Source organism: Arvicanthis niloticus, chromosome 2 (assembly GCF_011762505.2).
Source record: "Arvicanthis niloticus isolate mArvNil1 chromosome 2, mArvNil1.pat.X, whole genome shotgun sequence".
Classification (NCBI taxonomy): domain Eukaryota; kingdom Metazoa; phylum Chordata; class Mammalia; order Rodentia; family Muridae; genus Arvicanthis; species Arvicanthis niloticus.
Window position 1 is genome coordinate 142,841,351 of NC_047659.1, and position 13,266 is coordinate 142,854,616.

Here is a 13,266-nt window from a genome sequence, read left to right on the forward strand (position 1 = left end):
GCCTATCCGTTATTGGTAGTCTGAATCAAATGGGGGAAAGGGTGTGGTTTCCTGTTCATCTGGCAGTCTGGTTTGAGGGTCTTAGGAATGATGGAAACAAAATCCTGGAAGCAGGATAGAAGGGATGCTGTGGTCCAAGCAGGACACAGGCAAGAACAGTCTATGGTCCTCCCCACCCCCATTTTTTTCCTTTTCAATTTACAATTAACATTCAGGGATTAGTTTCCACATACACACCCCTCTTGAAATGGAATTTTTATCTCTTGATTCATGCTACAAGATAAAAATCCCTGTTTATCCAGTCACATGAATAATTGATAAGCGCTCTCCAACAAGCCAGAAGCAACTTAGCAGTCTCGCCCAAAGGCCTGGAGCCCCCAGCAATTTCCGGAGTACCAGAGCCCTTCGGGTTCTGCTTGGAGTGCACCGCTGTCTGTCTCGGAGGTGCAAGGTACGGCTTATCTCTTGATCCAAATGCGTGAGCTACAGATTAGACATCCATAGAGGCGTGCAGGGGGAGGCAGAGACTGTCAGTGTCCACCTTGGCTCTCTGGACTCAGGCCCACCACAGGTGTGAACTTGGGTTCTATCTGGAGCATCCCCAGATGTGCAGAGTGTAGAGCCTTAATTAACTCTAATCTGGTCCCTGAGAGCTTCAACCAGGCCCAAAAATGTAAAGGCTTTTCCCTCCTGCTGTATGTAATAGGCTTGCCATCATAACAAAAAGAACCTGAGTTTTGGCTTCCGTATGTTCTTGGCTCTCTGGTCCAGCTCATGTGATAAAAGCAACAAGGGCAATTTTTTTGTTTTTTTTTTTTCTTAGTAGAGCTGGGTTGATTTAAAAAAAAAAAAAAAAAAGCAGGTCTGGACAGCTACCTGTTATGTTTTGTTCTTGCTGGCTTTGAAAAAAAAAAAAAGATTTATATTCTGTGCTGCACAGAGCCTCAGCCCTTCACGGCTGAAGTAAATGCAACGTGAGGTGTCGGCGAGCGGGCAGAATGCCCCTAGGAAAAAAGGTTAACAAGATATTGTTTCTCTAGTCCTCTGCTCACCCCCAGAGTCTTCCAGGTGACAAACACTTGGCTTTGATGTGGTTGAGATATACTTGTTCCTTGTGGCTGGCACAGGCTCTCATGGAGACCTGGTGGAAGCCGCTGGCTTTCCAGGCTCTTGGGATCTATGCAGCTACATCTCACCACAGGGGACACAGGACTTTGATTGAAGCCACCAGCATTTGTCAGCTGCAGGCGTCCATCCATTCACTTCCTTTCTTTGGGAGGAAGAAGGGAGAAAATGTACTGGAAGCTTATTATTATTATTTTTTTAAACCCTGGTTTGTTTTCCCAAAGCTCCAGGAAATTAAGAACCACACCATTAGTTTTAGCAAACAATTTAAACAAATTAAAAGATCTGCCCACATCCCCGAGGGTGAGTGATCTTCGATCTTGGTTTTGTGGTCATGGCTCTCCCGCTAGACACGAGCCAGAGGATGAGCAGAGATGTGTGGGCGGTTTATGCAGACAGTATTCCATTCGGATCAGACACTTGCGTAACGGTGGACCTGGTAAAAGAGCGGCAGAGAGGTTTCTGGGGGTTGGGGAGGAAGCTGGTGTGCATCTGTCTTTATCTATGCACTCTGACTTGCAGACCTCAGGCACTTTGGGGTCCCCAGGGTAGCTTTGGGAGCCTCATTCCTGCATCCTACTTCAATGCAGAAGATCCAGTAGGGACCGAAGGGCTGTGGGGCTTAGAGGAAGAGGAGAAGGAACCATAGATTTCAATAATGTGTTCCCTACACAGACTGTAGAGGCATGAGGGACAAAGAAGCAGTCTTTGACACCCTGTCCCCAGAACAAAAGGGAGTACAGCTGTAGTTCCTGCTGCCGTTTGGGGACATACCATGGGCCTCTTCCAGCAGTGTGACACTCCCTCAATGGGTGCATTGGGATTTAAGTTGTATGTTTGTTAGATCATACCAACCTGTTGTGGGTGACTATTCAGAGGGCATGGGGAAATGTGGATGACACGAGGAGTTTTGGATAATGTTGGCACTTAGTTGTGCCAACATGGCATGGTTTTGAGTAGGCCAGGTGGCCCCAGGCTAGCTCCATTAACTAATGGTATCTTAGCAAGTTTCTCCTCACCTCTGGTCTCTGTGGAAGGAAAGCTGGAGGAAGGCGGAGGAGGAGAAGGGATTGGGCTTGGCAGTCTCCTCTCCATTGATTATAACAATATTATGTTTGTATGCCAGGGCTCCACAGAACCCAAAGCCTGAGCTACTTTACTATTCATCAACAAACATTTGCAAAGCCCAGAGTGAGAACAGGCAGACAGAGTTTTGATTGGCTTTTCTTCCAGTGCAGTGAGCATTGGGAAGGATGCTGACCATTACAGTCTGAATCTGTGCTCAGTTCTCATTCGAGGAGAGGAGGCAAGCCTTCTGCGGTGGGCTCCAGAAGACCCCAGAGAAGGTGTAGATCCCTGTAAGAGGTCCCATCCTCCCACAGGCTGAAAGGCCTCCACACAGCCTTTAGAACAGGCCAGGGAAGGAGGCTACAGTGCTCACATGCTCAAAACATAGAAAAGTCTGCTAGAAGGCCATCAAGGCTCTACCCCTTGGGCCCAGTGCTAGGGTGGTATTTCCTACCATAAATGCAGAGATGACTTTTGACTCTCTGTGGACAGGGCAGGAAGTATCCTCAATCCCTCTCTCAGTGGCATTATAGAAGAGAAAGTCTCTGAGTGCCAGTGTCCCCCAGAACTGCTCAAAACTAGCCAAGTTCTTTTTCAGTAAAAAGTGCCCAGGCTCAGGGCTGAAGAGTTAGGGGCCTGCCCAGTGGACATCTGATCTCAATGCTATGTTTATGTTGCCCTTCAAAAGGTTGGTCATGGGCTAGAGAGATGGCTTAGTAGATAAAACACTGTGTGTTTCATTTCTGTTGCTGTGATGAAGTACCTTGACACCCCCCTCCCCCCCCCCCAAAAAAAGCATTATGACAAAAAGAACTCCAGGGAGAAAGGGCTTGTTTGAGCTTACAGTTGCAGGCTCCTGTCCCTCATTGCAGGGTAGTTGCAAAGGTAGGAGGTTGCAACAGCTGCTCACAGCTCATCCATGAGCAAGTGAAAGCAGACAAACATGCTTCTTTGCTTGTGTCAAGCTCGGGTTCTCTAATCTGTTCAGGAAGCCCTGCCTGAAAAGCATTGCTGCTCACAGCAGGCAGGGCTTCCCAGTTCAGGGAACATAAAAGTCAGTTCCCCATAGACATCCTCCTAGGCCAACCCAATGCAGACAATCCTGCACTAAGACTCTCTGCCCACGTGATATCAGGTCATATCAAGTTCAAGGCAACCGTCGAACTGTGCAAGCACAAGTTGTTGAGCTTGGATCCTCAGAATCTGGGTAAAGTCAGGCACAAAGGTACTTGGCTGTAATCCTGGCATTCCTGTGGAGGTGAAGGAGGAAGAGATGGGAGAATTCCCCAAAACTTGTGGTCTAGGAGGCATGATACGCACAGAAAACAACAAAGACTCTGTCTCAAAAAAGGTAGACGCAAGGACCACCACTGGAGGTTGTTTCTTGACCTCCATAAGTGTGACTGGCACACATACCTGCAATCACACATGTGAACATGTGTGCATGCATACATAGACACACCATACACACACAAGACCTAAAAGACCTGATCATCTTCCACTTGCTATGCAAGATACCACTTCCTCTCCCCATGCCCACTTCTCTTTGAGGTATATTTTTTACAATAAACTCAAACCTTTTCTTGGATAGTTCTATGAATTTTGATGACTGAATTCAGCATGAAACTACAGGTATGAAGAAATATCCCATCATCCACCAGGTCTCCTTGGGGATGACAACCCCTCCTTCTTCCCAGACCTTGCTGTCAATGGTGGGTGGCACATGTTCTTCGGTTGGGGAAGCACAGAGTACCAAGTATTGATGGTATCTGTTCACCCTGCAGGTTGGTTCTGGTGTCCATCTGTGTTGGATATATTTTACATTTTTGAGTTGAAGGATAGGTTCAAGGGTAGGAATATCCCATGGTTTGCTGAGAAACAATGCAGTTATTTGTAGTCTTGGAGGTTAGGTAAAGCTGCTGTAAGTGTGCTTGTTTTTGTAAGGATTGGAGTGTTCATTTTTCGTGGACAAGTGCCTATAAAGATAAGATTTCTGTGTTATACGCTGAATGTACATTGAACTTTGTATGTAATGGTCACGCTGTCTTCTAAAGCAGCTGTCCAGCTTCACATTTGCCCTTTGTAGATGGAAACTGCATTTCCTCTACATCTCCATTGGTATCTGGTACTGTCAGAAGCTTTCAGGGTTTGTTGGTCTCATAGAGTGTAATGATAGAACATTGTGGTTTTATATTTCCCTAATGGCTGAGGGTTAGCACATCATTGGGGGTTTATTTACAACTTAAATTTTAGTTCATAAAAGAAAATATTAAAGATTATCTTTCATCAAAATTAATCAGGTATCATTTTTTTAAAAAAGACACTGTCAAGGAAGGTTGTGAAAGCCAGCCATGTGGACACAAAGCTATTATCCTAGCATTTGGGAGGTGAAGGCAGAGGGAAAAAAAAAAACATTAAAAGTCATCTTTAGCTTGCAAACTGATTCAATGCTAGTCTTGTCTCAAAAAATAAAATGATTAATATGACTGCTATTGGTATGTGTGGTGCTTATGCCTTTAATTGAATCCAAGCATGTGGGAGGCAGAGGCAGGTGGGTCTCTTTGAGTTCTATCCAGCCTGATTACATAAAGAATTCCAGACAAGGCATAGTAACACCTTGCTTCAAACAAAACAAAATGAAACAAAACACTACAAACTGGGAGAAAGGGGATATCTATCTATCATCTCTCTCTCTCTCTCTCTCTCTCTCTCTCTATATATATATATATCTATATCTATCTATCTATGAATATATATATATATATATATATATATATATATTAAGGGTAGTACAAAGCCATGTAAATATGGGCTTAAGATAGGAGCAGCCACCTCACTTATTCACCCATGAACCATGAGTTGCACACATTGTGTGGGTCTTAGGCTGGGCCTGTCTGTTATAGCAAGCACGATGCTGACAAGAAAGGATAACTCCTTGTTCCTGAGGCAAGTACAAGCAGGAGCAAAAGAGCAGCTCCACACAGCCTGAGAGGTTCCACTTGGGGTTGGAAAGGGAATCAGAACTCATGGACACTTCCCAGTCATGTCCCTACAGGGGCGCCAACACCAATGTGGATGGTAGGGTAGCTTAACATTTCCAAAACGTGGGGGCTGAGACCCATGAAACAGGATAAAACGTTAAATAGAAAATCTATGGCAAGAGACCAGAGCTCAAGTAGAAACAGGAGGGGGTGAGATGGACATTTTGTAATTACATTCCATAGGAAAGCATGAACCAGGATATCCTGGCTCCTGGGAGTGGAGAGCAGGTTGGTTGTTTTGGGGTCACAGGCTATAGGGAGCGGCAGGTCATGCCACTTTTGACACGCAGCACTAGAAAAGAAGATTCACTTCATAGGTAAAATTTGAAAATAGGCAAGAAAAATTTAAAATAAACTAGAGCATGCATTGTGTGGCATGTTTATTGCTATCACATTGTCAGTCTACTGTTGTAGCCCAAAATAGCCAAGTAGAAGATACAGGCATAAGCAAATGACAGTGGCTGTCCCAAAATACTTTACTGATAAAGATGTGAGAGCCCAGTGCTACATCAAGGGACAAGGAAAGTTCTCTTTTGTGACCAATTGAGTATTTTTATGCTTTTTTTTTGTTCCTGGTAGTTGTGATGATAGACTTTTGGTTTTTGTTTGTTTGTTTGTTTGTTTTGTTGTTTTTGTTTTTCAAGACAGGGTTTCTCTGTGTAGCTCTGGCTGTCCTGGAACTCACTCTGTAGACCAGGCTGGCCTCAAACTCAGAAATCAGCCTGCCTCTGCCTCCCAAGTGCTGGGATTAAAGGCATGTGCCACCACTGCCCCGCATAATGATAGATTTTTAAGTGAGAGAGAGAAAGAGAGAGGGAGGGAGAGAGAGAGAGAGAGAGAGAGAGAGAGAGAGAGAGAGAGAGAGAGAGAATGTGTGTATGTATGTGTGGCATTGTTATTTTTATTTTAAAATTCAATAGGCCCAGATAGTGCTGTTAGTATGTGTACAGTGTGGTCCACTCACTCAATAGATAATACATCTTAAAAAAGAAAGATTTTCTGTTCCCAGAACTCTCCAGTGCTCACAACCATCTAAGGGTGATCACCTACTTGTTTTGAGATGTGTTTTTTAGTCTAGATCCCCAGCTGCTGTGAGCTCGTGACTACAGCAACTATGTCATGAAGCAGACTAAACCCCACCAAGCTCCTCCCCAGTCTCTGGCTCTAACCCTCTTCCTCCATCCTCTTCCTCAGTGTTCTCTGGCCTTAGTGGTAGTGCAGATGATAAAGATTCCCAGTCAGGGCTGAGCACCCAGTGTCATGCTCTGTCCTCTCAGTGCTGTCACTGAGGAAAGACTCTTCTCTTGACAAGGGTCAAAGGTGAATATGAGGGAAGTAAGACAGAACAGATGTATGTATGTATGTATGTATGTATGTATGGATGTATGTATGCATGAATGTATATATGGGTGGAAGGATGCATACATGGATGCAGGAATGGATGGTTGGATAGATGGATGGATAGATGTATAAAGAAAATTAGAAACAGATGTATGACTGTTGTAGACTAGAAGGCTAACGAGAATATTCATGAATGGATATTTATTTGAATTAATGAATTTTAAAACAATCAGTCAAGAAACTGTTATTTCATTATTTTCAGCTATCGGCGTGGGAGGACTTGAATCTGGTAATACTGCATGATTTCATTAATCATGTGAGAGGTGACTGAAGTCTGCACACACTGTTTATGCCCTGGTCTGAGCCTTCATTCTACAAGCTACTTGCCTGAGGATCAGAACCTTTATTTTTTGAAGTCAGGTGCCTGCTGACATGATGCAGGTCCAGGCAGGTGCTGAAGAGCAATGTCTGAGAGTCCCAGAGGCTCTGTCTGAAATCAGCAAGTGGCCAGAGGTCGTGGACACTTCTCAGTCATGCGCCTGCAATGCTGCCTGAGGCTATGTGGTGGGTCCTGCTGTAGAAAATCCTCACAATGTAGAATCCTATGCCCAGGGCATATTGTAAAATGTTGGCTAGGACATCTGAGGCAGGAAGAATGGAGTGAAAGCTGAAGCAAGGACTGAGACAGACATTTTCCCCTCTCCAGTTAGATGGAAAACCAGCAGAGGATCTCAGGAGCCCTGGGAGCCCAGCACATTTGCCTGTTTCTGGGGTCACACAGCTTAGAGGGAGCTGTAGGTCACTGTACATTGTCATCCAGCACCAGGAAATGACATTCAGTTTTCCTGCTAACTCAGAAGTAGACAAAAGAACTGAATAAAAACTATGAATGTCTATCCAATGATTATTGCGTTCATATCATCATGAAGTGGGCCATATACAGGACATAGAAAGTTTGTTGTTACTGGAAATAGCCATGCAGAAGACACAGACATAAGCAAGTGATTGTGGATGTTCCAATAAAACTATTAAAAATGACACGCAAGAGCCCAGAGCCACTTTCAAGAAGAATGAGAATTCTCTTTTGTAATCAATGATATATTATTTTATCTTTTCTGTTGATGATAGTGGTAATGAGTTATTAAAATAATGTAAATTTATTCAAGAAACCTGTTCTTATACTGTATATTCTGATCATTTTGTATCCCCAACTTTCCCCAGATTCTCCTTACCTTACTTCCTACTAAAATTAAATTCTTTCATTTTCTCTTTCTCATTAGGAAAGAGAGAAAGATGAAAAAGAGATACACAAACAATCCAGAAGAGGACAAAGAAATGATCAACAACAAAAGAGCCAAACAAAAAGCATAAGAAACACATACACACCCACACCCAGGAATCCCATAAAAAACACAAATCAGGAACCATGATACATGAGCACAGACTTGTATGGTAAAACATATGCCCACCCAAAGCAATGGAACCCATCAATCATCCATTGAGTTGCTTTTGTGTAGTGTGAGCCAGTTCCAGAGGCTCTGCCTGGAATCAAGGAGAGGCCAGAGGTCATGGGCACGGCCCAGGCTTCTCTCTACATTGATGCCTGACCACGTGTGGTGGGTAGTGTTGTGTAAAATCCTTAGAATGTGGAATCTGAGGTATACAAGACATTCTAAAACACTAAATGGAACATGTAAGCAGGAAGAGTAAATTTAGGAGCAGGGACTGAGTTGAACATCTTTGTAACTACATTAAGATGCAAAACCTGAAGCAGAATACCATAAACCCTGGGAGCATAGCATATGTTGGTTGTTTCTGGGATCACATAGCTTAGGGACAGCTGTCAATCACTCCACTTTCTACATCCTCACCAGGATAGGACATCCAGCTTTACTGCTAAGTTGGAAGAAGACAAAAATAATTGAAATTTAGATCACGAATCTGTATCAGACTCTCATTGCTTTCATGTGCACATGAACTATGTCAAATACAGAACATAGACAGCCTGCTCTTGTAACCAGAATAGTCATGCAGAAGACACAAATATAAACAAACCAGGGTGAAATCTGCAGTAAACCTTTATTGATAAGTCATGTAAGTGCTAAGAGCCGCTTTAAGAGAGAATGAAAGATCAATTATTTTTCTTTTTAATTGTTTATTTTATTTATTTACATTCAAAATGTTGTCCCCTTCTTTGTTCTCCCCCACAAACCCTCTATCCCCTCCCTCTCCCCCTGCCTCTCTGAGGATGCTCCCCTACCTACCCACCCACTCCAGCCTCACCATTCCAGCATTTCCCTATGCTGGGGCATCAAACCACAACAAGTCCAAAGCCCTCCTCTTGAATTGATACCAGACCAGGCCGTCCTCTGCTCCATATGCAGCTGGAGCCATGGGTCTCTCCCTGTGTACTCTTTGGTTGGTGGTTTAGTCCCTGGGAGCTCTGGGGTGTTCGGTTAGTTGATATTGTTGTTCTTCCTATGGGGTAGCCGTTCCCTTCAGCTCCTTCAGTTCTTCCCCTTATTCTTCCATTGGGGTCCTTGTGCTCTGTCCCATGGTTGGCTGTGAGCATCCGCATCTGTATTGTTCAGTCACTGGTAGAATCTCTCAGGGAATAGCTATACCAGGCTCCTGTCAGCAAGTGTTTCTTGGCATCAGCAATAGTGTCTGGATTTCGTGTCTGCAGTAGGGATGGATCCATAGATGGGGCAGTCTCTGCATGGCCTTTCCTTCAGTCTCTTCTTCCCTCTTTGTCCCTGCAATTCCTTTAAACAGGAACCATTCTGGATTAAAACTTTTAAATTGAGTGGGTAGCCACATTACTTAACCAGGGACCGTGCCTAACCTCTGGATATGGTCTCTACCAGTTCTAGCTCCCCTTTCTTGGGTATTTCAGCCAACAACATCCCCATTGGCTCTTGGGAACCTCTTGCTTCACTGGAATCAAGGACTTTCTAGTGGATACCCCCAGCTCCCCATCACCCACTGGTGCACACCTCCACTCAATTTCCTGGCCCTCTATCTTCTTCCTGTCTCCTCCCACACCTGATCCTTTTCCTCTTTTTCTCTCCACCTCCTCTCTCCATCTCAGGTCCCTCCTTCCCTCTACCTCCCATGATTTTTTTTGTTCCCCCTTCTAATTTGGACTGAAGCATCTACACTTTGATATTACTTCTTGTTGAGTTTTGTATGGTTTGTGAGTTGTTTCATGGGTATTCTGAGCTTTTGGCTAACATCCACTTATTAGTGAGTACATACCCTGTGTGTTCTTTTCTGACTCTTTTTTCCCCCTCACTCTGGATGATATTTTCTGGTTCCATCTATTTGCCTGTGAATTTCATGACATCATTGTTGTTAAAAGATGACTGGTACTTCATTGTCTAAATGTACCACATTTTCTGTATCTATTCATCGGTTGAAGGAAATACGGGTTGTTTCCAGCTTCTATCTATTATAAATACAGCTGCTCTGAGCACAGTGGAGCATGTGTCCTTGTTATAAGTTTGGAGCATTTTTTGCTATATGCCCAGGAGTTGTATAACTGGATCTACAGGTAGAAATATTTCCAGCTTTCTGAGGAACCACCAGACTGTCTTCCAGAGTGGTTGTACCAGCTTGCAATCCCACCAGCAATGGAGGAGCGTTCCTCTTTCTCCACATCCTCACCAGCATCTGCTGTCACCTCAGTTTTTGATCTTCTGACTGATGTGAGCCAGAATCACAGGGTTGTTTTGATTTGCATTTCCTTGATGACTAAGGATGTTGAACATTTCTTTAAGAGCCTCTGAATCATTTGAGATTCCTCAGTTGAGAATTCTTTGTTTAGGTCTGTACCTCATTTTTAAATACAACTATTTGGTTCTCTGAAATCTAACTTTTTGAGTTCTTTGTATATATTGGATATAATTTTTTTTTTTTATTGGATGTAGGGTTGGTAAAGATCTTCTCCCAATCTGTAGGTTGCTGTTTTTCCTATTGAAAGTGTCTTTTTCCTTTAGAAGCTTTTCAGTTTTATGAGATCCCATTTATCTACAGTGAATCTTTAAGCCTGAGCCATTGATTTACTGTTCAGGAAATTTTCCCCTGTGCTAATGTGTTTGAGGCTCTTTCCCACTTTCTCTTCTATAAGAGTCAGTGTATCTGGTTTTTTGTGGAGTTCCTTAAACCACTTGGTCTTGAGCTTTCTACAAGGATATAAGAATGGATCAATTTGCATTCTTCTACATGCTGACCACCATTTGAGCCAGCACCATTTGTTGAATATGCTGTCTTTTTTCCACTGCATGGTTTTGGCTTCTTGTCAAAGATCAGGTGACCATAGCTGTATGGGTTTAATTCTGGGTCTTCAATTCTATTCCATTGATCTACCTGCCTGTCCCTGTACAAATACTATGTGGTTTATATCATTATTGCTCTGTAATACAGCTTGACGTCAGGGATGGTGATTCCCCCAGAAGTTCTGTTATTGTTGAGAATAGTTTTCATTATCTTGGTTTTTTTTGCTATACATATGAATTTCAGAATTGTTCTTTCTCTCTCTGTGAAGAATTGAGTTGGAATTTTGATCAGGATTGCATTGAATCTGTAGATTGCTTTTGATAAGATAGTCATTTTTACTATGTTAATCTTGCTGATCCATGAGCATGGGAGATCTTTCCATCTTCTGAGGCCTTCTTTTATTTATTTCTTTAGAAACTTGAAGTTCTTGTCAAGCAGATCTTTCACTTGCTTGGCCAGATTCATACCAAGGTATTTCATATAATTTGTGATATTTTGAAGGGTGTCATTCCCCAAATTTCTTTCTTAGCCTGATTATCCTTTGAGTAGAGGAAGGCTACTGATTTGTTTGAGTTAGTTTTATATCCAGCCACTTTGCTGAATTTGTTTATCAGCTGAAGTTCTCTGGTAGAGTTTTTGGGGTTAGTTAAGTATACCATTATATCGTCTGCAAATAGTGATATTTTGAATTCTTCCTTACCAGTTTGTATCCCTTTGACCTCCTTTTGTTGTCTAATTGCTCTGGCTAGGACTTCAAGTATGATATTGAATAGATAGTGAGAGAGTGGGCAGCCTTGTCTAGTCCCCGATTTTACTGGGATTGCTTCAAGTTTCTATCCATTTAGTTTGATGTCAGCTACTGGTTTGCTGTATATTGCTTTTATTAGGTTTCTGTATGGGCCTTCAGTTCCTGATCTTTCTAAGATTTTTAACATGAAGGGGTGTTTTATTTTGTTCAAGGCTTTTTCAACATCTAATGAGATGATCATGTCTTTTTTTTCTTTGAGTTTGTTTATATAGTGAATTACGTTGATGGATTTCCACATATTGAACCATTCCTGCATCCCTGGGATGAAGTCTACTTAATCCTGGTCAATTATACTTTTGATATGTTATTAGATTCAGTCTGCTAAAGTTTTGTTGAGTATTTTTGTATCAATATTCATAAGGAAAATTCTTCTGGAGTTCTCTTTCTTTTTTTGGGTCTTTGTGTGGTTTAGATATCAGTTTAAGTGTGGCTTCGTGGTACAAATTAGGTAGGTGTTCCTTCTGATTCTATTTTGTAAAATAATTTGAAAATTATTGATATTAGGTCTTCTTTGAAGGTCTGATAAAATTGTGTACTAAAACCTCCTGGCCCCGGGCTTTTCTTTGATTGGGAGACTTTTAGTGGCTGCTTCTATGTCTTTAGGGGTTATAGAAGTGTTTAGATGGTTTATCTGATCCTGATTTAACTTTGGTACTTCCTATCTCTCTAGAAAATTCACCATTTAATCTAGAATGCTCCTTTTTGTTGGGTATATACTTTTTAGTAGCATCTTAAAATGTTTTTTTTTTTTTTTTAAATTTCTTCAGTTTCTGTCGTTATGTCTCTATTTTCTGTTCTGATTTTGTTAATTTGGATACTGTCTCTGTGACCTCTGGTTAGTCTGGCTAAGGGTTTATCTATCTTGTTAATTTTCGCAAGGAACCAGCTCCTGGTTTTGTTGATTCTTTGTGTAGTTTGATTTACTTGGTTGATTTCAGCCCTGAGTTCAGTTATTTCCTGCTGTCTACTCATCTTGTTGTTATTTTCTTCTTTTTGTTCTAGAGTTTTCAGACGTGCTGCTAAGCTGCTACTGTATGCTCTCTCCAATTTCATTGTGGCGGCACAAAGAGCTACGTGTTTTCCTCTTAGCACTGCTTTTCATTGTGTCCCATAAGCTTAGGTTTGTTGTATCTTCATTTGCATTAAATTATAAAACATCTCTAATTCCTTTTTATATTTCTTTCCTGAGCGAATTATCATTGAGCAGAAAGTCGTTCAGTTTCCATGTGCATGTGATCTGTATTTTTGTTGTTATTGAAGACCAGCCTTAGTTTGTGGTGACACATGGGATTATTTCAACCTTCTTGTATCTGTTGAGGCTTGTTTTGCATCTGATTATGTGGTCAGTTTTGGAGAAGGGACCATGAGGTGCTGAAAAGAAGATATATTCTTTTGTTTGAGGGTAAAATGTTCTGTAGATATCCATTTGGTTCATAACTTCTGTTCATTTCACTGTGTCTCTGTCTAGATTTTGTTTCCATGATGTGTCCATTGATGGGAGTGGGGTGTTGAAGTCTCCCAGTATTACTGTTCGAGGTTCAATGTGGGCATTCAGCTTTAGAAATGTTTCTTTTACAAATGTGGGAGCCTCTGCATTTCAGGCAT